Source organism: Gorilla gorilla, chromosome 5 (genome assembly GCF_029281585.2).
Source record: "Gorilla gorilla gorilla isolate KB3781 chromosome 5, NHGRI_mGorGor1-v2.1_pri, whole genome shotgun sequence".
NCBI classification, from domain to species: Eukaryota; Metazoa; Chordata; class Mammalia; order Primates; family Hominidae; genus Gorilla; species Gorilla gorilla.
Window position 1 is genome coordinate 46375510 of NC_073229.2, and position 24026 is coordinate 46399535.

At 43.7% G+C, this 24026-nt stretch overlaps 5 non-coding genes across 5 annotated transcripts; 3 read left to right on the forward strand and 2 right to left on the reverse strand.

Moving 5' to 3' along the window:
• The first annotated feature begins 254 nt into the window (after nt 1–254).
• Nucleotides 255–328, forward strand: TRNAT-AGU (transfer RNA threonine (anticodon AGU)). The gene has a single exon. It is a non-coding gene; the product is annotated as a tRNA-Thr (tRNA).
• A 3203-nt stretch (nt 329–3531) lies between these two features.
• TRNAA-CGC (transfer RNA alanine (anticodon CGC)) lies at nt 3532–3603 on the forward strand. The gene has a single exon. It is a non-coding gene; the product is annotated as a tRNA-Ala (tRNA).
• Nucleotides 3604–9589: 5986 nt separating this feature from the next.
• TRNAA-AGC (transfer RNA alanine (anticodon AGC)) lies at nt 9590–9661 on the reverse strand. The gene has a single exon. It is a non-coding gene; the product is annotated as a tRNA-Ala (tRNA).
• Nucleotides 9662–19018: 9357 nt separating this feature from the next.
• Nucleotides 19019–19091, reverse strand: TRNAR-CCG (transfer RNA arginine (anticodon CCG)). Its single transcript has one exon. It is a non-coding gene; the product is annotated as a tRNA-Arg (tRNA).
• Nucleotides 19092–23784: 4693 nt separating this feature from the next.
• On the forward strand, nt 23785–23857 carry TRNAK-UUU (transfer RNA lysine (anticodon UUU)). The gene has a single exon. It is a non-coding gene; the product is annotated as a tRNA-Lys (tRNA).
• Nucleotides 23858–24026: the final 169 nt, after the last annotated feature.

Genomic DNA, 24026 nt, shown 5'->3' on the forward strand with positions numbered 1-24026 from the left:
GGCTTGAGTTCCCATGAGGCAACAAGGCTCCAAGCCAACTACAGTGAGGTTATGAAGAGCAAGAGAAAAAGACTGGCAAATCAGTGCTTCCATTAAAGCTGTTATTCACTGTCTTGAGTGGCTGTGAGTGGAATCAAAGGCCAAATAAAAATCCAAGAAATGAACAACTTTTTTTTAATTAAAAGGAAAATCTAAATTCTACCACAAATACCAAGGTATACTCTGATAGAAGGAAACCAAAGTCAGTCTCCGTGGGCTCCGTGGCTTAGTTGGTTAAAGCGCCTGTCTAGTAAACAGGAGATCCTGGGTTCGACTCCCAGCGGGGCCTTGGTTGGCAAGGTGAGTGTGCCTTTCTGTCAACTCTCTTAAAACCTGAGATTTTTCTATCATTCCTGTCTACCTTCGGAGATCCTCCCCCCCCCGCCCCCGATTTTGGACATAACAGGTGGCATTCAAAGGCTTTGGAAACAAACTGAAGCTGTACATCCTCCCAACATAAGACTACATAAAAATAGCAAAGATCAGGACAATAATTATAATATACTGCCCATTTTTTTGTTTGCTTTAAAAAAAAAATACAAGCCATATCTTCCGTTGGGATTTTCTGTGCAATGTCGTTTCAAGTATTCCAATTTATATAAAGAGTTAAGAACAACAAATTGAAGTTTAGAGAGGGAACGTATACTGTAGGCGTGGATTTTAATACAGTACTGGCCAGTGCTCTTGGGATTATAATTCAACTATAGGCATGCGAAGAGTTAGAATGTCTTCAATTCTCCAAATTTGTAAAATGTCAACTATGAATTAATAATCTGTAATTATGAATGCCGATTATAGATACTACAATTACATGTACTGTGAATGTCGATTTAATATTGAAGAAGGCCAGCTACATAATTTACAGGCCCAGTGTAAAATGAAAATACAGGGTCCCTTATTCAAAAAGCAGGGGCAACTGCCATCAAAAGTGCTAAAATACAAAGCTTTTCCCTTTCAGTCGCTCTTTTTTCGGCCTGTCATGGTATTTTTCATTTTCTGTCTAATGTCACTCTAATTAAGAAAAAATAACATAAAATTGTGAGTATCAAAATGAATTTTACAGTTCATCTTTATTTCACACATCAAAATTCACGGGGCATCGCGATTGCTTTATTATATATGGAGAAGCAAAGGAAGTCAGACACGAAATTCCTTTGCTTATGTGCCATGCTCTTTTGCTCCCCCGAATATCAATTACTAAATATAAATTAAGAGATGCAGTTCATATGAAATTTTAAGACTGCAAAGGCAGATCGCTGGTAGAGTCTCTGAAAAGGAAAAGTTGCCAAAACCCAGAATTGAACCAGTCTCCTTTAGATCTTCAGGCCGATGCCCTCCCAACCGAGCTATCTCAGCTTACTGTAGACCGAAAATTTTATTCAATTTCTCTTTCAATACTTCGATTGTTTCCAACTTTTTAGCTTTCAGGTTTCTTAAGTACTTTTACTATACAATGTATTTACCCACTAAGAAAGACTTGGAACTTATTGACTCCTACATATGGTGGCTGAATCCAATTCCCTGGCAGTGTGGAATGGATAGGTGGAGGAGGGAGATAGAAGATAAGTAACAGGAATTAAAAAACAAACAAAAAACTTTCTGCTCTTCCACATCCTGTTGGTTGAGCCAGACACAGCAAAGAAAATTAAAAATAAAAATAAAAAATAAAATGTGGTGGCGTTCTTTGTTTTTCTTTTCTTTTTGTCTTTAATAATCTTCGAAGATGCGGAGAATTGGAACCCAAGGTTAATTTCTGTTAATGTGGGGTCAGGTTTCTGTCTCCTAGCGATGATTTTGAATGAGCTATTAATCCTTTGTTTTATCCTCTTTCATCTAGTCTTTGTCATAGTCTTTTGCCCTGGGTGGTGCAGAAGTTTATGGCGTACAAATGGAGTAGCACTAAACGGAGTACTTTGGATCATGTATGCGAGTAAAGCGTATGAGAAAAGAAGGGGTGGCTGTTGGTGAGTAGCTAAAGAACAGCAACATTTTCAGGAAATGAAACCAAGACAGCACACATTTTAAGTATGCATTCTACCACCGAGCAACATTCTTGTGATAGCCAAGCTCTCTTGGAGATACATCTTGATATATCAGTGTCAGTATTTCTAATTTTCAAAACATAATGGTTGGCGGGAGAAAATCTATTGAGATAAATCCCACTATTTCTGAAATCACTAAACTGGATCTCGTTTAATCGCTATACCACGAGAAAGGTTACTGAATTGCAGACTAAATGACAATGCGTCTGCTTCTAGGACATTCCCAGTCCAACCTGAAAAGGGTAGACAATTGCTGAAACATGTTTATATGAATATTGTTTTACTTGTACATAATTAACCTAGGGTGAATAAGTTTCTTTCTTTTGAACTGATAGAGCTTTGTTTTCTTTTGTTTTTCACATTGTGAGATTTGTCACAGACAATTGTCACAATTGTTTTGACCTAAACTGTGGAGCACATTACTGCTAATTATTTTCAATATTCCTCTTTTTATTAAGAGCTAGAACAAGTCTTTATTGTGGATCGGAAGCTGATTGGGAAACTAGGAGCTAGTTTTAATGTAAGAAACATCATACATTTTTTATTATTAAAAATGTAGAACTTAAATTTAGGAAAGACAGTATCAAAAAGAACTGCCAAATACAATTGTACTACGTCAGGATACTAGATGTGTAATGTAAAAAAATTTTTTTTTGCTGTAAAAATTATTAGTTGAATAGGAATGGTGAGAAGGGAAAAAATTTATTAGGTTTCTTTGTTTTGTTTGTGTGTGTGTGTGTGTGTGTGTGTGTGTGTGTGTGAGACGGAGTCTCGCTCTGTCGCCCAGGCTGGAGTGCAGTGGCTTGATCTCGTCTCACTGCAAGCTCCGCCTCCCGGGTTCATGCCATTCTCCTGCCTCAGCCTCCCGAGCAGCTGGGACTACAGCTATTAGGATGCATTAACGAGGATTGAGAGCCAGCTGGAAAATGGATGTTGTCACACTGTCCGACAAATACAGTGTGAATTCAGCTCGCCGACGGCTGCCTCTGGACTGAGGAGCACTTCATTTGAGTCAGTATTGCGGGAGAAAGTAGAAGTGTGGCAAACATAGCTCAATTGGAAGAGCTCTGGACTAAAGGTCTAGACTAAAATCAGGGATCCTTCTCCATGACTGAACAGTCCTCAATGTTGGAAGTTTGTGCTTTTTGCTGGTGGAGGAAAGTAGCTTTCATGCAGTTTGCTTGTGAATGGAGCTTGAAGCAGGCTAACAGGAACTGGAAAGTCCGAGGATAAGAAACTGCGTCATTTGGACTATAATCTTAGTGTCTTAGTATACTGTTATAAGTATATTAGGATACTGTTAGCTGCCAAACAGTATCCAGTTCAGTGATTTCACGAAAGTAGTGGAATTTAATCCGGCGATCTTTCTCCAACCAACAGAAAATGAAACCAACAAACTGAAAACAAAGTGATATTTTATATATAAGCCAACAGAACTCTCATGCGGCCAGGGGGTGTAGCTCAGTGGTAGAGCGCGTGCTTCGCATGTACGAGGCCCCGGGTTCGACCCCCGGCTCCTCCAGCTGTAGCTTTTCTTCGTTCTCCTTTCTCGTTCTTTGCATGCGTTTGTCACTTTTCTCCTACTCCTATAAAAAGAGGACAGTGTCAAATGTGTTGCTTTTATTCGGGCAGTCATCTGTGGCTTTTTATAAAACTTAGCTTGAGAAGAATATCTTGCTAACGTGAGTGAAACAAGCAGACATTGAAAAGGGGACACAAATTACTCCACAAGGAGTTCTTCTTTATATTTTTTCCAGACGCAAATATCTTTTAAATTATGTTGATTAATGTTAAAACTTTCTAGGCTTACATCAAAGCTGTGTGTGGGTCATGGCATCATTTCTAACTGTATGTAGATATCGACTTGTAGCCCAGCATAAAAAAAAAAAAAATCCTAAATAGATAAATTTTCCATCAAGATCTCCTTGGCAGGAAGCACGAACCCTGCAGTCACATTACCGACCCATGCACTTTGAGTTCAGTTTGGCGGTATCGCTAAAGAGAGACTAAAAAAGAATGGAAATAAGAAAAAATAGGCAGCTCAGAGAAAATTTTCCGTGCATCTCTGCTTTATGGGCATTAGGTCGTCCAAGGATGAGGAGCAGAAAATCTTCCCACTGGTTGCCTTCCGCCTCTCTCCTCGGGGCTCCTCCAACAGCCGCCTCTGCCGCTGATAATTGAATTGTGAGCAGCAGAGGGGCTGGGCATTGGGTCCCAAGTTTTTCTGGGTGAGTTAGTGGGTAAAGGTTGTCTAAATGTAAGGTGGCACTCAGCGCTTTGCCTCGCGAACGCTTAAAACATCATTTGGATGACTGAAAACAGCCAGCTCTCGTTCGCTGCAATAGCTTACAGCCTACAGCAAGCGATCTACCAACAGGTTTTAAAAGTTAGGTCTTGGCTGGGCACGGTGGCTCACGCCTGTAATCCCAGCACTTTGGGAGGCCTAGGTGGGTGGATCACCTCAGGTCAGGAGTTCAAGACCAGCCTGGCCAACATGGTGTAAACCTCTTCTCTACTATTAGCCGGGCGTGGTGGCCGGCGCCTGTAATCCCAGCTACTCGGGAGGCTGAGGCGGGAGAATCGCTTGAACCCGGGAGGCGGAGGTTGCGGTGAGCCGAGATCGCACCTCTCCAGCCTGGGCGACAGAGAGAGACTCCGTCTCAAAAAAAAAAAAAAAAAAGAAAGAAAAGAAAAAAAACTTAGGCTTGGGTTTTGGCAGCAGTTATTTTTATTGCATATTAAATCGACTTTCACAGGAAATGTACTCAAAATATGTAATAGAAGACACCAAATAACTCCCCCCATTCCTCAAACCAAAACATCTAGCTGAAGTAAAAATCTCAGAAGCATTGCCAAATAGCGTGTTTAAATTATTTGCCTTCTACATTTCCTCAATGAATTTCAGGGTTGTTTGTTCTTGAATCTTTAAATGAATTAATAATACTTCACATATCACTGTACCAAAGGCCCCAAAGGCAGGTGTGGCCAAAGGTGTGTGGATGAGGAATAGGACTAGATAAAGTTGCTTGAATTTCTAGAAACAATTGTTAAAGAGTAAGTAAAAACTATGGTATATCATTGTTCTGCACTTTCTTTTCCATACAAATCGTGTATTGGTGAATGTATCAAAATCGATACCAGTTTTCTTTGTCAAAGCCTTTGCATGCTACCTTTTGTATTAGAAAAGGATGTTTTAAATGTGAAGTTGAAATTCCAAATATAGCGTCAAATTTCCTTTGTTTGAAAAAACTAAGAGCGTGCTCCTCCTAGTTCCTTAAGGAGCAGGAGACGGAGCAAGGATGAATCACTAGCTCAGTTATCTCTGAGACCCAAACCCAGGACAGAGATTTTAACCAGCTAAGTCACAGAGTCCCCTGGCAGGGCTATCCCCATCAGGTATGTTATGGTCATGCTGCTGTCTGAATTATTTCTGGGCAAAGAAAAAATGATAGACCTTCTTTCTCTTTGATCCTCATTTCCTTGACTCCTGATTGGCCCGCAGAGTTGCCAAATCAGTGAAAAACAGCTTGGACCACCTTCCATTTTGCCAAGCATGGATTCTCAGGGCATCTTTTACCTCTTGCTGTTTATAACGCTACAGTATTTGGTGTGGAGCCCTCAACACGTCTCTCAGGCAGCTATCAAGAACGATGAAAGACAAAACATCCCCATGAAGCAGTAGAACTCTGGCCATTGTAATCCATGAGGGAATCCATATTTTGGAGACCCCTTTCCAGGAAAAGGGAATCGCTAAGACCCACGACCTCAAAGCTTCACACACAAACAAGCCTGGCCAACGTTAACACACTTGGCTTCAGGTTGGAACTCCAGTGTGTTTCTCTTTCTCCAGGTAGTCTCCACCCTATCACAGATTTCCTACACCATTGCACCAGAGCCCCTGAATTTTCACTGCTTCTGGCTGTCTGCCCAGTTAGAAATACTAGGAGAAGGGTACAAAAGAGCAGAACTCAGAAAGTTGTCTGGGGAAATCTAGATTCAGATGGAAGAAGAAAACAAGTCCCAAATGAAAACCTATATGTGCTTTTCCGCGCTACCCACAGAGGGGTCCATAGGGCGTTGTTCTGGATTCCCGTTGTAACTTGAAGGGAAACTTTCACAATGTTCGGAGCCCTTGATGTACTGCAAATGAATGAGGAGGATGTCCTTAAGTTCCTTGCGGCAAGAACCCACTTAGGTGGCACCAATCTTTACTTCCAAATGGAACAGTACATCTATAAAAGTAAAAGCGATGGCATCTACATCATAAATCTGAAAAGGACCTGAGAGAAGCTTCTGCTGGCAGCTCGTGCCATTGCTGCCATTGAAAACCTTGCTGATGTCAGTGTTATATCCTCCAGGAATACTGGCCAGAGGGCAGTGCTGAAATTTGCTGCTGCCACTGGAGCCACTCCAATTGCTGGCTGCTTCACTCCTGGAACCTTCACTAGCCAGATCCAGGCAGCCTTCCGAGAGCCACGGCTTCCTGTGGTTACTGACCCCAGGGTTGACCACCAGCCTTTAATGGAGGCATCTTATGTTAACCTACCTACCATTGCTCTGTGTGACACAGATTCTCATCTGTGCCATGTGGACATTGCCATTCCATGCAACAACAAAAGAGCTCACTCAGTGGGTTTGATGTGGTGGATGCTGGTCCCAGAAGTTCGGCGCATAAGTGACACCATTTCCCGTGAACACCCGTGGGAGGTCATGCCTGATCCCTGCTTCTACAGAGATCCCGAAGAGACTGAAAAAGAAAAGCAAGCTCTTGCTGAAAAGGCTGTGACCAACGAGGAATTTCAGGGTGAATGGACTGCACCACCTCCTCATTTCACTGCTACCAGCCTGAGGTTGCAGACAGGTCTGAAGTCCTGCAGGTGCCGTCTGTGCCTATCCAGCAGTTACCTACTGAAGACTGGAGCACTCAGCCTGACACAGAAGACTGATCTGCAGCTCAAACTGCTCAGGCCACTGAATGGGTAGAAGCAACCACTGAATGGTCTTAAGCTATTCTTGCACAGGCTCTTAGACAACATGGAAATAACACTGACGGGAAATAAACATCAGTTTCAAAAAAAAAAGAGACAGAGAGAGAAAGAAAGAACGAAAGAAAGAAAGAAACAAAGAAAGGGTAAGAAAGAAAAAAGAAAAACCTAAGTGTATGCTGTCACAGTCACTGCTCTAGCAAACTCTTCAGTGGATCATCATGATCAGGAAACTCAGCAGTGGCTTCGTCTCAGGGACGCTGCAGTTCCGTTCCTGAGACCTACAAAGAAACACATAGGAGGCATTTAAGTTTAAGGGACTTAAACTTCTGTTACAACCTCCTTACTCTTACCCCGTGCTCCTGGAGAGATTCTGAAACCTCAACCATCACAATGGCACAAATAACAGACACTTTCCTCCTGTTGTTAAATTTTGGGGTGTCCAACTATGTCCACATAAATTTTAGGAGGTAATTCTAAACCATTGTGTCTTCTCTTACTTTTACCTTTCTCTGTAATATTTTTCCTATTTGTGCAAAATCTGTATCTTCCTGAATATATGAATAAATTATATATCAACTTCTTGGTTCCTTCCCAACTTTTGTCTCCTGTCCCCACCCCCGCTAGAATTAACGGAGTGAGGCTCAGTTGTGGCTGGAAAGTCACTGAGATGGGCGTTTAGAGGCAAGGCGCCGTTTATAACATAGCCAACCAGAAACAACCTCCAATAAAGAGTCAAAAGGTTTTAGACTGGAATGCAGTGTTTCCTGAGCCTGAGGAACCGCCCTGACAACTTCACTGGTATACCCGTTTGTAACTTACAGCTCCATAGTGGACCGATAATCACCGGATAGGGGGAAAGATGGGAATCTTCGCAATTGAAAGGTCTCCCTCAGACGACTATCATTCAGGCTTGAGAACGCCAAACTAGAAAGTGGAGCTGCAGGAACTGTAGTAAGCTGAGCTGCTGGAGGACATTTAGGTAGGAGGAAGCCGTGGAACTGAATCAACGGGAATGGGAGAAAGTGGAAGTGAAGGTGACAAGAGGTGGTGAAGAAAACGAGTCGGGAGATAGGTGGAGGCAGGTGGTTGCAGAAGAGGAAGGGACGGAGAGAGCTTGAAGCCAGATCTTTACGGAGGCCTAAGATTTGGATGGCCCTGAAATTGCCCGCATTTCCAATGTCTCCCAGGCTCCTCTATAATGTTTTGTTTTGAGACGGAATATCGCTCTATCGCCCAGGCTGCAGTGCAGTGGCGCAATCTCGAATCACTGCAACCTCTGCCTCCCGGGTTCAAGCGATTCTCTTGCCTCAGCCTCCCAAGTAGCTGGGATTACAGGCGAGCGCCACCGCGCCCAGCTAATTTTCCTGTTTGTAGTAGAGACAGAGTTTCCGCCATGATCTCGAGCTCCTGAACTCAGCTGATCCGCCTACCTCGGCCTCCCAATGTGCTGGGATTACAAGCGTGAGCCACCGAGCCCGGCCCCTCGGCTCCTCTTTGGCTGTAGGAAACCAGGTCTTTCCCTCCCAAGGGAGGTGAACTACAAGCTTCTGTTCCACAGGAAAACATAACCATTTTTGTCCAAAACTGACACCGCTTTGAGAGCGACGAGCGGCTTTTTCCATCTCTGAAAATAATTTTCTCAACTGTGGATTTTGAAAGTCTCGGAGTTTCGCCAGAAGCGTCTTTCGTTCGGACAAAATTCTAAACATTCCTTCTTTAGAGAAAGCTGGGATCACAGCGCTCCCATGACTAATGATTGGACCCACTTTTGCCGCCCAACCAAGATTCTGTGAGTGGTGGAAATGTAGCGGAGAATGAGGAAAGGTCTGTGGTCTGTCAGATATGGGTGGAGTGGGGGTGGGGGGGAGGAGAGAAATCTAATGGATGTTTTCCAAGGGCGATTTTTTTTTCTTCTCTTTCTGTTTTTTATTTCCCCCCGATTTCTTAATAGTAATGAGAAACGGCAGCAAAGGAGAACGAGTCTTTTTTTTTTTTTTTTTTTTTCCTGTGACGGAGTCTTGCTCAGTCTCCCGGGCTGGAGTGCAGAGGCGCGATCTCGGCTCACTGCAAGCTCAGCCTCCCGGGTTTATGCAATTCTCCTGTCTCAGCCTCCGGAGTAGCTGGGACTACAGGTGCCCGCCACCACGCCCGGCTAATTTTTTTTTTTTTTTTTTTTTGTATTTTTAGTAGAGATGGGGTTTCACCATGTTAGCCAGGATGGTCTAGGAGAACGAGTCTTCTATGGCCGGCATGCCTGTTGCTTCACTCTCAGGGGATCTTGAATAAGCAGCTTCTCTATTTCAGTAAATAACTATAAAGCTGTGCTGAAGCAGTCAGGTTGGGAGGCTGAAGGAGTGTTAGGACCCACAGCACAAATGAATGAGTACCAAATTGCTTACCTTCGCTGTGAGTAGGAAAAACACAAGCTAGTGTATGCACAAAGAAAAAAGAAAAGACTGAAACGAAGTATTCAAAGACTAAAATGAAACGTTCAACGACAGATATAAAGGTATGTACTTGTGGAGGTGCTGGGGATCGAACCCAGGGCCTCATGCATGCTAAGCATACGCTCTACCACTGAGCTACACCCCCACTTACAACGCCCTTTTCTTACTGATTTATTATATACTATTATCTAAAGGTGAGGGCTTAAGGCATGATAGGTTAAAGTCCGCTATGTTTTAACCCCTGTTTCTGAAACTTCTGAATGGAATCTTGTCTTGACGCTGTGTCAAGAGGAGAAAGGCATTCTGGACCGAAACACCCTTGGATCCTCTCACAGCCGTCATCTATTTCAAGGACTGCTTTTAGCCAACTTTCTTTGTCAGTTTCCGTCCACCTGGAGCGAAGTTCCAAGATTGAATCTTCTGGTATGTCTTCAGATTCTCTCCTTTTTAAAAAAGCCTCCTCTATGGAGCTGCCAACACACACACACACACACACACACACACACACACACACACACACGCGCGCGCGCGCGCGCGCGCGAGCGCGGGGTAGTGCCAGAGAATATAAAGACGAGTTCTGTGAGTGCTGCAGAGGAAACGTAGATCCAGGTGAGGAGACAAGACAAGACGTTAATGCACAAAAGTCAACTAAAAACGAATTTAAATCTTAAACTTAAGCCCCTAAACTGTAAAATTCCTTGAAGAAAACAGGGGGAAATCTTCTTGACATTGGTCTAGGCAATGGTTTCTTGAGTATGACACCAAAAGCACAGGCAACAAAAGCAAAAATGGATAAGTGAGACTATAGCAAACTAAAAAGCTTCTTCACAGGAAAGAAAACAATCAACAAAGGAAAAAGGCAAGCTATGGAATGGGAGAAAATATTTGCAAATCATTTATCTGATAAGGGGTTAATATACAAAATAAATTTTTTAAACCGCTACAAGTCAATAGCCACACACACACACATATACACACACACACCCCTTAAAATCCCAAATAACCTGATTTTTAAAATGAGCATAGGAGTTGAATAGACATGTCTCCAAAGAAGACATACAAATAGCCACTAGGTGTGTGAAGAGGTGCTCTTAACATCACTAATCATCAAGGAAATGCAAATCAAAATCACAATAGATACCACCTCACACCTATTAGGATGTCTCTTATTAAAAAGAAAAAACTCAAAAGATAAGTGTTAGCAAAGATGTAGAGAAATTGGAACCCTTCTACACTGTTGGTGTGTAAAATGATGACACCACTATGGAAAATAGTAAGGAGTCGCCTCAAAAGATAAAAATAGTACTACCATATGATCCAGCAATCCCGCTTCTGGGTATATGTCCCCAAAAAATCGAAATCAGAATTTCAAAGAAACATATGCACTCCCATGTTCACTGCAGCATTATTCACAATAACCAAGATAAGGGAACAATCCAAATGTCCATTGAGAGATGAGTGGACAAAGAAAATGTGGTATATACATACAATGGAATATTATTCAGCCTTTTATAAAAAAGAAATTCTGCCATTTGCACCAGCATCAATGATTAACCTGGAGGACATTATGCTAAGTAAATAAGCCAGTCACAGAAGGACAAATATTTCATGATTCCACTTATATGAGGTATCTAAAATAGTCAAACTCATAAATGCAGAGAACAGAATGGTGATTGTCAGGGACCAGAGGCAGAGGGAAATGGGGAGTTGTTGCTAGGTGAGTTAAAATTTTAGTTATGAAACATGAATAAGTTCTAGAGATCTATTGCACAACCTAGTGCCTTCAGTTAACAATACCATAATGCACACTTAAAATTTTGTTAAAAAGATAACTCGGCCGGGCGCTGTGGCTCACACCTGTAATCCCAGCACTTTGGGAGGCCGAGGCGGGCTGATCACGAGGTCAGGAGATCGAGAAGATCCTGGCTAACGCAGTGAAACCCCGTCTCTACTGAAAATATTTTTAAAAATTAGCCGGGCGCGGTGGCGGGCGCCTGTAGTCCCAGCTACTCGAGAGGCTGAGGCAGGAGAATGGCGTGAACCCGGAAGTCGGAGGATGCAGTGAGCCGAGATCGCACCACTGCACTCTAGCCTGGGCGACAGAGCGAGACTCAGTCTCAAAATAAAAAAATAAAAAAATAAAAAAAAGATAACTCTGATGTTTAAGTCTTCTTACCACCCATGCACATGAAAGAACACAAAGAAACTTTTGGAGTTGATGATAAGTGTGTTTATTACCCTGACTGTGGAAATAGCATTATAAATGTGTGCATATGTCCTCACTCATATGCTTACCTTCAACATGTGTAGGGGTTTTGCACATATCAACTGTACTTCAATAAAGTTGTTAATAACTCCTGAAAAACAACCGAACAAGCAAAGACAAGAGGTTAATTCACAACACTTGACAAAAACAAAGAGTGACAAAGGTAGCAGTTTTGCACAAGGTTGCGTCCAACATCTGGATTTGGAAATGTGGCAGCGGCTTCATCGGCGACTCTACAGCTATGGGTTTTTTTGTTTTTGATTTTTTATAGAGACGGGATGGGGGGAGGTGGCGGGTCGGTCTTCTCCCTGTGTTGCCCAGGCTGGTCTTGAATTCCTGGGCTTAAGCAATACTCCCGCCTCCGCCTCCCAAAGTGCTCCGATTACTGGTTTTTGCCGCCAAGCCTGACTAGCTCTGGTTTTAAAGACAACACAAACGAAGCCGAAGACAGAGGACTCTTTCAGAGCAAATTTTTTTGAGCAAGGAGGAAAGCACAAAGGAAGCTGGTCTCAACCTGAGAAAACCAGTTCAGCCTTTGTAAAACCCTCCCTACACCCCCACAAGTGAAAATTTCATCAGTCCCTGATGTGCAGAAAGTAGACCCTTCCCATCTGTAGCCAAAATGTGGTGCGACTGTTTAATCCAGATACGAATTTTGGAGAACATTGTAAACCCGGCAGGGGCGTAAGCGAGAGTAGGGAGAAGTTTGTCTCTAATATACAGGTTATGTTCTTACTATACTAGAAAGGCAAGTGGCTGGGAACTGAAATGAGCTGAGGAGTGGACGCAAGGGAAGGCTTTGAAAAGGAAGGAAGGGCTCTTGGAGCCGGGAGGGATAACACTGAGTGGAGGAGAGAAGAAGCAGCGGAGAAGAAGGCAGAAGAAAAATCGGGGACGCGTCTTTAAAGACGGATAGTATTGAGACAAGCGTGGAGGAAGAAAGCAGCCAAGCGCCGCGTCTCTGCCAAGTTTTCTCTAGACCCTGGGGAAGAGAGAAGGCTCTAGGTGAGTGGTTTCAAAGTGTATATCCCACAGAAGGATACGGCTCGTGTTGCCCAAGATTTTGTGACTCTGAGAGTGCCTCACTGCACTGCACTCTCCATCGCAGGAAACAGGCTGAGCATTTTCGAGGGCGTGTGGTTGAGTATTCTTGGAGCAGTAGCCCCTGGTATTGGAGGTTTGAGGAAAGTGACGTTGTGTCAGTTCTCATGTGGAAGCAGCCTGCAGCTTTAATACAGACAGCAACTGTTTTGTTTGTGTTTCTTTTTGTTTGTTTGTTTATTTTCGCGTGTTTGTGTTTAAAATACAAGAGAAAGAACGAGGAAGAAAGGTTAAGTAGTGACTGAACGTTTTGCGTTAAAGTGGATACCCACTAAAACCGTCGTACTTCTGGCTAGCTCAGCTGGAAATGCATCAGGACATTAGTCCGGAAATTTAGGAATCACGATCCTGTTCTGATGTAATACTTTTCATTTTCCCATACTTCTTTTTGATTCATACTCAACAGGCTACTGAACCCAGCTTTCTCCTGGAGCAACCGGGAGGGTATTTGCGGTGCGTTTTGCTACTTATATTCTGTCTAGTCTCAGCGGAAGAGACAAGATTTGAAAGGGGAAAGTCGGATTTGCAGAGAGGTATTCATTCAAGGCTCTTTTCTGCCCTACTGTCAAGTGGATGAACAAAACGCTGACTTAAGATATGAGGAGGATTGCAGTGTTGAGAGTGCAAAAAGTGTCAAGTCAAAACATAGACATATTTTGCTCATAATGTAGATAAATTATTTTGGTAGACATAAATTTTATTATTATTATTATATTTATTTATTTTTTGAGACGGACTCTCGCTCTGTCGCCCAGGCTGGACTGCAGTGGCGCGATCGCGGCTCTCTGCAACCTCCGCCTACCGGGATCAAGCGACTGTCCTGCCTCAGCCTCCCGAGTAGCTGGGAGTACAGGCGCCTGCCACCACACCCGTTTAATTTCTGTATTTGTAGTAGAGACAGGGTTTCACCATATTATTCGGGCTGGTCTCGAACTCCTGACCCCAGGTGATCCGCCCACCTCGGTATCCCAAAGTGCTGGGATTACAGGCGTGAGCCACAGCACCCGGCCATAAATTTATTAATGTAAAAAACTATTGGTCAGGAGCAGTGGCTTACACCTCAAATCCCAGCACTTTGGGAGACCAAAGCAGGAGGATCAATTGAGTTCAGGAGTTGGAGACCAGCCTGGCCAACATAGTGAGAGCCTGTCTCTACAAAAAAATAGAAAAATTAGCCAGGTATGGTGGTGCATACCTGTGGTCCCAGCTACACCAGAGGCCGAGGCAGGAGGATTGCCTGGGTCTAGGAGTTTGAGGCAGCAGTGAGCCATGCTTGCAGTGCCACTGCACTCCAGCCTGGGTGACAGGGCGAGACCTCAACTCAAAAAATAAATAAAATAAACTTTACTTAAAAAAAATTACTGAGGGGACAGCCAGAGTGGCTCGCGCCTGTAATCCTAGCATTTTGGGAGACCAAGACAGGAGAACTGAGTCCAGGAGTTTGTGCTCAAGTAATAACAATACTATCAGCACTCAATCTTGGTATCTTAAAACTTGACATTTAAATGAAATTTTAGCTCTCCCTCTCCCTCTCCCTCTCCCTCTCCCTCTCCGTCTCCCTCTCCCTCTCCCTCTCCCTCTCCCTCTCCCTCTCCCTCTCTTTCCATGGTCTCCCTCTGATGCCAAGCCAAAGCTGGACTGGACTGCTGCCATCTCGGCTCACTGCAACCTCCCTGCCTGATTCTCCTGCCTCAGCCTGCCGAGTGCCTGCCATTGCAGGCGCGCGCCGCCACGCCTGACTGGTTTTCGTATTTTTTTGGTGAAGACGGGGTTTCGCTGTGTTGGCCGGGCTGGTCTCCAGCTCCTGACCGCGAGTGATCCGCCAGCCTCGGCCTCCGGAGGTGCCGGGATTGCAGACAGAGTCTGGTTCACTCGGTGCTCAATGGTGCCCAGGCTGGAGTGCAGTGGCGTGATCTCGGCTCGCTACAACCTCCACCTCCCAGCCGCCTGCCTTGGCCTCCCAAAGTGCCGAGACTGCAGCCTCTGCCCGGCCGCCACCCCGTCAGGGAAGTGAGGAGCGTCTCTGCCTGGCCGCCCATCGTCTGGGACGTGAGGAGCCCCTCTGCCTGGCTGCCCAGTCTGGAAAGTGAGGAGCGTCTCTGCCCGGCCGCCATCCCATCTAGAAAGTGAGGAACGTCTCTGCCCGGCCGCCCATCGTCTGAGATGTGGGGAGTGCCTCTGCCCCGCCGCCCCGTCTGGGATGTGAGGAGCACCTCTGCCCGACCGCGACCCCATCTGGGAGGTGAGGAGCGTCTCTGCCCGGCCGCCCCGTCTGAGAAGTGAGGAGACCCTCCGCCTGGCAACCGCCCCATCTGAGAAGTGAGGAGCCCCTCCGCCCGGCAACCACCCTGTCTGGGAAGTGAGGAGCGTCTCTGCCCAGCAGCCACCCCGTCCAGGAGGGAGGCGGGGGGGTCAGCCCCCCACCCGGCTAGCCGCCCCGTCCGGGAGGTGAGGGGCGCCTCTGCCCGGCCGCCCCTACTGGGAAGTGAGGAGCCCCTCTGCCCGGCCAGCCGCCCCGTCCGGGAGGGAGGTGGGGGGGTCAGCCCCCCGCCCGGCCAGCCGCCCCATCCGGGAGGGAGGTGGGGGGGTCAGCCCCCCGCCCGGCCAGCCGCCCCGTCCGGGAGGTGAGGGGCGCCTCTGCCCGGCCGCCCCTACTGGGAAGTGAGGAGCCCCTCTGCCCGGCCGCCACCCCGTCTGGGAGGTGTACCCAGCAGCTCATTGAGAACGGGCCATGATGACAATGGCGGTTTTGTGGAATAGAAACGGGGGAAAGGTGGGGAAAAGATTGAGAAATCGGATGGTTGCCGTGTCTGTGTAGAAAGAAGTAGACATGGGAAACTTTTCATTTTGTTCTGTACTAAGAAAAATTCTTCTGCCTTGGGATCCTGTTGATCTGTGACCTTACCCCCAACCCTGTGCTCTCTGAAACATGTGCTGTGTCCACTCAGGGTTAAATGGATTAAGGGCGGTGCAAGATGTGCTTTGTTAAACAGATGCTTGAAGGCAGCATGCTCGTTAAGAGTCATCACCACTCCCTAATCTCAAGTACCCAGGGACACAAACACTGCGGAAGGCCGCAGGGTCCTCTGCCTAGGAAAACCAGAGACCTTTGTTCACTTGTTTATCTGCTGACCTTCCCTCCACTATTGTCCTATGACCCTGCCAAATCCCCCTCTGTGAGAAACACCCAAGAATGATCAATAAAAAAAAAAAAAAACACACAAGAAAAACAGGTGACGGATTCTTTCTAAGTATCTTTCTAGGCTAATGGATATTTTATCAAACCTGTCTTATTTCCCTAAATTCTAAACATGCTACTGAGAGAAAAGGCTCTAAAATTAAAAAAAAAAAAATGAAATTTTAATTTCAGTCAATTAAGAATAGAATATTCCACTTTTGCATAATTAACCATGAATTCACACAACAAATCAGAATTCATTTATTTCATTTTTATTATTATTATTTTTTGAGATGGTGTCTCACTCTGCCACCCAGGCTGGGGTGCAGTGTCGTGATCTCAGTTCACTGCAACCTCCACCTCCCGGGTTCAAGTGATTCTCGTGTCTCAGCCTCCCGAGCAGCTGGGATTACAGACGCACGCCACCACACCCAGCTAATTCTTGTGTTTTTAGTAGAGATGGGTTTCGCCACGTTGGCCAGGCTGGTCTTGACCTCCTGACCTGAGGTGATCCGCCCATCTCGGCCTCCCAAAATGCTGGGATTACAGGCGTGAGCCACCATGCCCGGACCAAATTGGAATTTAGCACCCACATTAATCTTAACTCAGTAGTTCCTAAGTAAAAGAGATTTGTAAGGCCGGGCGCGGTGGCTCACGCCTGTAATCCCAGCACTTTTGGAAGCCAAGGCGGGCGGATCACGCAGGAGATCAAGAACATCCTAGCTAACATGGTGAAACCCCGTCTCTACTAAAATTACAAAAAAATTAGCCGGGCTTGGTGGCATGCGCCTGTAGTCCCAGCTACTCAGGAGGCTGAGGCAGGAGAATCGCTTGAATCCGGGAGGCGGAGGTTGCAGTGAGCCGAGATCGCAGTTCACACCATTGCACTCCAGCCTGAGTGATAGAGCGACACTCCGTCTCAATAAATAAATAAATAAGTATTTGCTTGTATGTCAATCTAGGAACAATTCACAGCCGTCTCTACTTTGAACCACCCAAAAGGCTGATTTATGTGAATTTAATTTCACTTGACAATTAATTAAACTCCTATGCATATCCTTTTTGTTTTGTTTCTTGTTTTGTTTGTTTACTAAGAGACTGCAATCTGCTTGTAGTTCACCCCTGCTCAAGCAAGACATACATTCAGTATTGTTTTTTCAGTTGTGAGTAAATACCTCTTTTCCTCAGCAATATGTGGGTCCTGTGAGATTTCTTAGACGGCCCTGGCTCATTGTGCTGATAGGGTTGCCAAACTCTTACTGTGATAATAGTGCATTCTTTGAGCACTTTGTTTTTAAATTCTGGCCATCTTTCAAAACTATGAGCTCGAGTGAGTGTCCCAACCACATGAGTTCCAGGTTGTTGTAATTGAGCCTTTATCAGTACATTTTGATGAAAGCTTTTCCTATTAGGATTTGGATTTGTGACCTTCAGATTTTGGTGGAAATTTATTAACAATGTTTGACTCTCGAGTTTTGAGAGCCCAAAGAAAGTTTTTGATAGAAACTTTCTTTTCTTGGTGATATACTCTCCTTGATTGTGACTTCTTCGTCTTCTTCCTCTTTTTGTTCTTTTCTTTCTCCTTCACCTTCTCCTCCTCGTTCTCCTCCTTGTTTCTGCTTTTGTTAACCAAGGTCTGGAAAGATTTTACTTTTCTGTTTACTGTTTTATTTAAGTTGTGCTGAGAGTAATAAGGAAATCGTAGAAATCAGAGAGAATGGCATAGGCCCTGTAAGTCACCATCACCTTTAATGCGGATGTTAACCAGTACAAGAACCCCGTTTGAGTCGCATTTGCTTTCTAGGGCAAGATGTTTGCTCTAAGTTTTTTTAAACACATGGCTGTCTATCTTTAAAAAAAAAATCATTTTTATTTTATAGAGTATAATTGTCGAACAATCTTAGCTGTACAGAAAAATTTAGAAGATATTAGAGTTCCCATATACCCTGCACCCAATACCCCTACTATTATGATAGTCCTTACTATTAAGATGGTACTTTTCTGCCGGGCGCGATGACTCACGCCTGTAATCACAGCACTTTGGGACGTCAAGGCGGGCGGATCAATTGAGGTCAGGAGCTCGAGACCAGCCTGGCCAACATGGTGAAACCCCTTCTCTACCAACAATACAAAAATCAGCCAGGCATGGTGGCGGGCACCTGTAATCCTAGCTACTCGGGAGGCTGAGGCAGGAGAATCGCTTGAACCCTGGAGGTGGAGATTGCAATGAGCAGAGATTGTGCCACTGCACTCCAGCCAGGGCGACAAAGTGAGACTCAAAAATAAATAAATAAATAAATAAATAAATAAAATGCCGGGCACGGTGGTTCACGCCTGTAATCCCAGCACTTTGGGAGGCCGAGGCGGGCGGATCACCTGAGGTCAGGAGTTTCAGACCAACCTGGCCAACATAATGAAACCTCGTCTCTACTAAAAAAACACAAAAATTAGCCGGGTGTGACGGCGGGCGCCTGTAATCCCAGCTACTCGGGAGGGTGAGGCAGGAGAATCTCTTGACCCGGAGAGGCGGAGTTTTCAGTGAGCCGAGATCGTGCGACTGCACTCCTGCCTGGGTGACAGAGCGAGACTCCGTCTCAAAAAAAAAGAAAAAGAAAAAAGAAAAGAAAAGAAAAGAAAAAAGAAAAAAAAAGAAAAGGGTGATTTTGTGTTGTGTTTGTTAAATTCATGAAACAAGTAGGACAAGACCATGAATTGAAAAACCAAGCCCATTCCGAATTACGAATGCCTCCGGTAGTACCTATGCCAGGGACAAAGTGCACTTTAATAGTCAATACACAGGTTGCTTACCGGGTTCTTGCTTTTTTTGTCAATAGTCTTCGTTCCTTTCAAGTTCCCAAAGTCTTGGGAACAAGCCGGTTTTTTTTTTTAAACTGGCTTGCAGAAAGCTCAAGCAGATGTGCAGAAAGTAAAGATATTTCCTGACAATAGTAAGGACACGACCACGAAGGGACTCGAACCCTCAATCTTCTGATCCGGAATCAGACGCCTTATCCATTAGGCCACACGGCCGCACGCGGGTTGTGATTTGCACACATCAAGACTGAAGTGTAGTGAGGAAACGTTGAGTTTCTGTTTTCAAACCTTTAACTTCGTAATTAGAGATTTAACAACTTGAAGGGGGCGGGGAGAGGCGGGGGAGGAGGTGAGCAGAAGGAATAAAACTCCATCCTTCCTAATAGCATTTCCTAAGAATTATAAACTGCGAGATGATCAGAAGTGACATCTTTGCCTTCTTTGAAGGCTCTCTTCTCTAAGTTACTAATAATGATAATGCACGTTCGGGTACAGAAATATGAGCCAAGAACTCAAGTCTGCAATGAAGAAGTGGACATGACAGCGTAAGAGGGAGCATCATTGTTTGATCTATTTTAACCTTTTCCGTCTCAAAGATACGATGGTGCTTCCTCCAGGAAGAAAAGCCTGTAAGCTCAAACAAGAGCTCCCCTGGAACAGAAGACACTGGAGACCGTAAGAGGTGGGAGGTAGGGAGGGGGAAAAGGATTGAAAAACTGCCTGTTGGGTATTATGCTCACCACATGGGTGACGGGTTCAATCGTACTCCAGACATCAGCAACACGCAATACACCCTTGTCCCAAACCTGCACTGTACTCCCTGAATCTAAAATAAAAGTTGAAATTAAAAAAAAAAAAAGCTCCCCCTTTTCAGAAAAGCCCCAAGTATTTTGCCTAAAGGTTGATTGCTCTAAGCTCACCTTTGGATTGATCCAGAAAACAATCTGGGGCGACTTTTTGTGACCCTTTCCCCAGCTATGTCCCCTATGTTGATAGGGTAGGAAAGATTAAAAAAAACAAAAACAAAAACAAAACCAAGTTTGTAAAGTAAACCAATCACAGATTCCCTCAGTTTTCGCATCGTCTTGGCTTCGTGGAAATGACGAGTTACTGGGAAGAAACTATTTCATTTTTCCAGTGCCCAGTCCTATCTCCTTTCCCCAGAGAGATGCATCTCTCAGCCCTAAACTTCTCCTGGATCCCTTGTACACCATTTTCTCCAGGTTTCTCCAGTCAAAACTCAAGAATTGTTTTAGGCCATATTTTGGATGGTATATCCTATGTACACTAATTTATTAAGTAATGACCCATGTTTGAGACCACCGAACGCTAGTTCTGGGGCCGGACTAGATGAGTCTGGGTAGACCAAAGAAAGGTCTTCTGCTGTTCCCTATGAAACTGATTTAGTTAAGTCCCTTTCTTTCTCAGAAAGCGTCCTATGAGGAGCATTAGACTGAATAATGGTTTCTGGTGTGATCCAGTTTGGGGAGGCTACTTGCTCTAGTCAATGCTGAAGAATCCAACTCCACTTTGGGCAAGATGCACTACCAGGACTTATGTTTCAACAGACTCAAACTTATTCACGTTTTGAAATTGTCCTCAGTTTTGGTTACTCACCTTCTCACTAGTGGATTTTGTGCCCAAAGAATAGCAATCCAAAATCTCAAAATCTAACAAATTTAAATAAAAGGGCATTTTTTGTTCAGTCTGGAGGAGGAAAAGTTAACTGGCAGACATAGGCAGCAGATAGTAAAGTTGGCACAGTTAGTAAGGTTGGTAGACTGAGCCAAACCATCGAAATCTATTTATTTATTGTTATATTTATTTATTTATTTATTCCTGCTCTTTGCAGAGCAGGGGTACCCTATAGAAAGTGTGTCCAAAGTAGCCTGAAATTTCTTTCTTCAGGAAGATGCTAAAAAGGATTGGCACTGAGATTTGAAAGAATAATGCTAAGAAGCTATTAAATTGTATGAAATGTTTGTTTATACCAGTGATACCATTTCCTTTCCAAAGCCTTTCAGTGTTTTCTCTGATGACTTTTGATTTTTATCTGATGGGTTCCAGGCAAGATTCCTTTAAAATGTTTAAATATTTCTAACAAAAGTATTTTGTTAGGAATCCAAGAGAGATTTGAAGGCATGACATTCTTAATCTCTCTATAACAATCTGTCTAGATAATTTCACTGAAGAAATGAATGGAGGAGGGTGTCTGTAGATAAAGGTTTCTATAATTGAGATTTGAAAAAAATAGAATTTATTTATTTGTTTAGATGAAACCAGACAACTTTCCAAGCCCTGAATCAAATTGGGGGATGTATCACACCTTTAGACAAAGAATCTCCCAATGTAGTTACTTTAACCATTTTACAAAAACCCATAATGCATGACCCTAATAATCTTCTTAACTTTAGAATTTGGAAAACTCAGCATTTCCTGTGAGGTGTGATCCAGTGTACAACAAACGTTCACTCACACACACAGAAAGAACTAAGATTTGCAGCACTTATGGTTTGGTTATTGACCTGACGTGTGTGTGTGTGTGTGTGTGCGTATGTGTTGGGGATGGGGGCTACTGTGAAAGGAAAGGATAAAGAAAACTCAGCCAAGTAAAGATTTTCTACTCACTTATCTATTTACCGTTCTTTTGTCTATATGTCTTTTAAAAGAAGACATACAAATGGCAAATATATGAAAAGGTGCTCAACACCACTGATCATCAAATAAATGCAAATCAAAACTAAAATGAAATGTTATCTCACCCAAGTTAAAACGACTTTCATCCAAAAGACAGGCAAGGACGTGGAGAAAGGAGAACCCTAGTACACTCTTGGTGGGAATTTAAATTAGTACAACCGCTTTGGAGAATAGTATGGAGGTTCCTCAGAAAACTAAAAATATTACCATATATTCCAGCAATCCCCCTATTAGGCCTATACCCAAAAGAAAGGAAATTAGTATATCGAAAAGATATCTACACTGTCATCTTTATTGCAGCACGATTCACAATAGCCAAGATTGGGAAGCATCCTAAGTGCCCATCAACAGATAGATAAATGAATAAAGTAAATGTGGTACGTATACACAACGGGGTACCATTTGGCCATGAAAAGAATGAGGTCTTGTCATTTGCAAAGTGGATGGAACTATGTTCTGTGCGGGAAATGCGAGAGGGGAGAAGAAAAGACACACACACAATACCTTTAAGGGTAAATAACTTTTATCCCACGTAAATGGCAATGCAGATATAATAAACGAACGATACAATAAGCAAATTGCAATGGGAAGGGGAGAAGGGAAAAGATATATATATATACACACACACTCACCAAATATATATATATATATATATATATATATATATATATTTACATATATGTACACTCACCAGACTATGAAGTATTCATCACCACACCGGGAAGCAACAGCCCGGGCTCCAGAGTCGGCCACTCGTCCATGCACAGAGAAGGAGAGGTCTCATGAAGCTCACGAGAGCCCTTCGCGACTGAGCTCAAGGAACAAGAAAAGGTCAACTTGTTTTTGCGATTGTCTGTTGTTTTTCAATAACTAACGTATACGAATAGATTGAAATAGAGATTTCTCCGAAACAGCACTGGATGAACACCTCAAGGGATTCATACAACCTGTTCAGGATTTGGTGACCATTGTTTGTGTCCACGTTCAACTGAGTTCAAATTTAATACATAACTTTTCCTCCACAAACTAGAGGACATTATGTTAAGCTATACACAGAAAGTAAAACTTCACATATTCTCTCTCATTTGTGGAAGCCAAAAATAAAACAATTGAACTCATGGAGACAGAGAGTAGAATGATGGTTACCAGATGCTGGGAAGGGTATTGGAGGGGGCAGTGAGATGGTTAATGGATACAAAAATATAGTTAGCATGAATAAGATCTATCATTTGATAGCACAACAGGGTGATTATAGTCAACTAAAATGTATTGTACATTTAAAAATAACTTAAAGATTATAACTGGAATGTCTGTAACAAAGAAATGATAAGGGGTTGAGGCAATGGATGAGGTGATGGATGCTTCGTTTATCCCAATATGATTATTACACATTGTATGCCTGCATCAAAGTATCCCATGTATCATATATATACATATATATACTATGCATCCATAAAAATTAAAAATTAAAAAAAGGTCCATAGACGAAGAAAAAATATCTTCAAAAATAAAACAAGAAAAAAACAAAGAAAAGATCCATTATTAATTACTGCCTTTGTCTTCTGTGTTTGGAGAACGAATATCTGGCAGAAAAATGCTTGCTGTGTTTAACATCACTATTTCTAAAACCTTTAGGCTGTGACCAGCAAAAGCGGCACTAAATACTAAACCAAAAGACACTGTTACACGCGGTTTTCCCTCTCTGGCCAGCCAGACCGCCGGTCTGAGGTCCACTTGCCAAAGTGATGCCTGGCTGGCAGTTTCATCCACCAACAGAAAGGGGTCCATTATGGAATGTTCTCTTGCATCTTCAAATTCTTCCTCCTTCGTCTCTCTTACACTCTGCCTACAAAGGCTTCAAGAAAGAGATACAAGACAATACTGAGGGATACGAACAAAAGTAGCTCCACAGTTGCCTCGAGAAGTTTAGGTTGCAGGTAATTGGCGAGAATGAAACCCTCTGTATCTAGCAACTCCGCAGTGCTTTGTGTAGAAGACGCTCCATCTCAGGTTACGAAAATCTACAGAAAGGAGAAGTTTAAAAAGAGAAAAGGAAAATATTCCTAGGGATTATAATGTCTCTCTTAAGCAGGGTCTTCGAAAAGAGGATAATTCAAGTAATGTGATTTACAAATTGCAACATGAAACATAAAACGAACTGAACAAATAGAGAAATCTAGATTACATACTCCATCGGTCGTTTTTACCGAGGGCCTGGATAGCTCAGTCGGTAAAGCGTCAGGCTTTTAATCTGAGGGTCCAGGGTTCAAGTCCCTGTTCAGGCGGAATGATTGCCTGTTTTACTCTAGCTCCGGAGTCCCCAACCTCCAGTAAACGTAATCGGGTATCAGGCAGCGCGGCAGGAGAGCCAGCAAAGCTTCATCTGTCCTTATACAGCAAATCCCCATCGCTCCTGCGACCGCCTGAGCTACACTTCCTCCCAGAGAAGCGCGG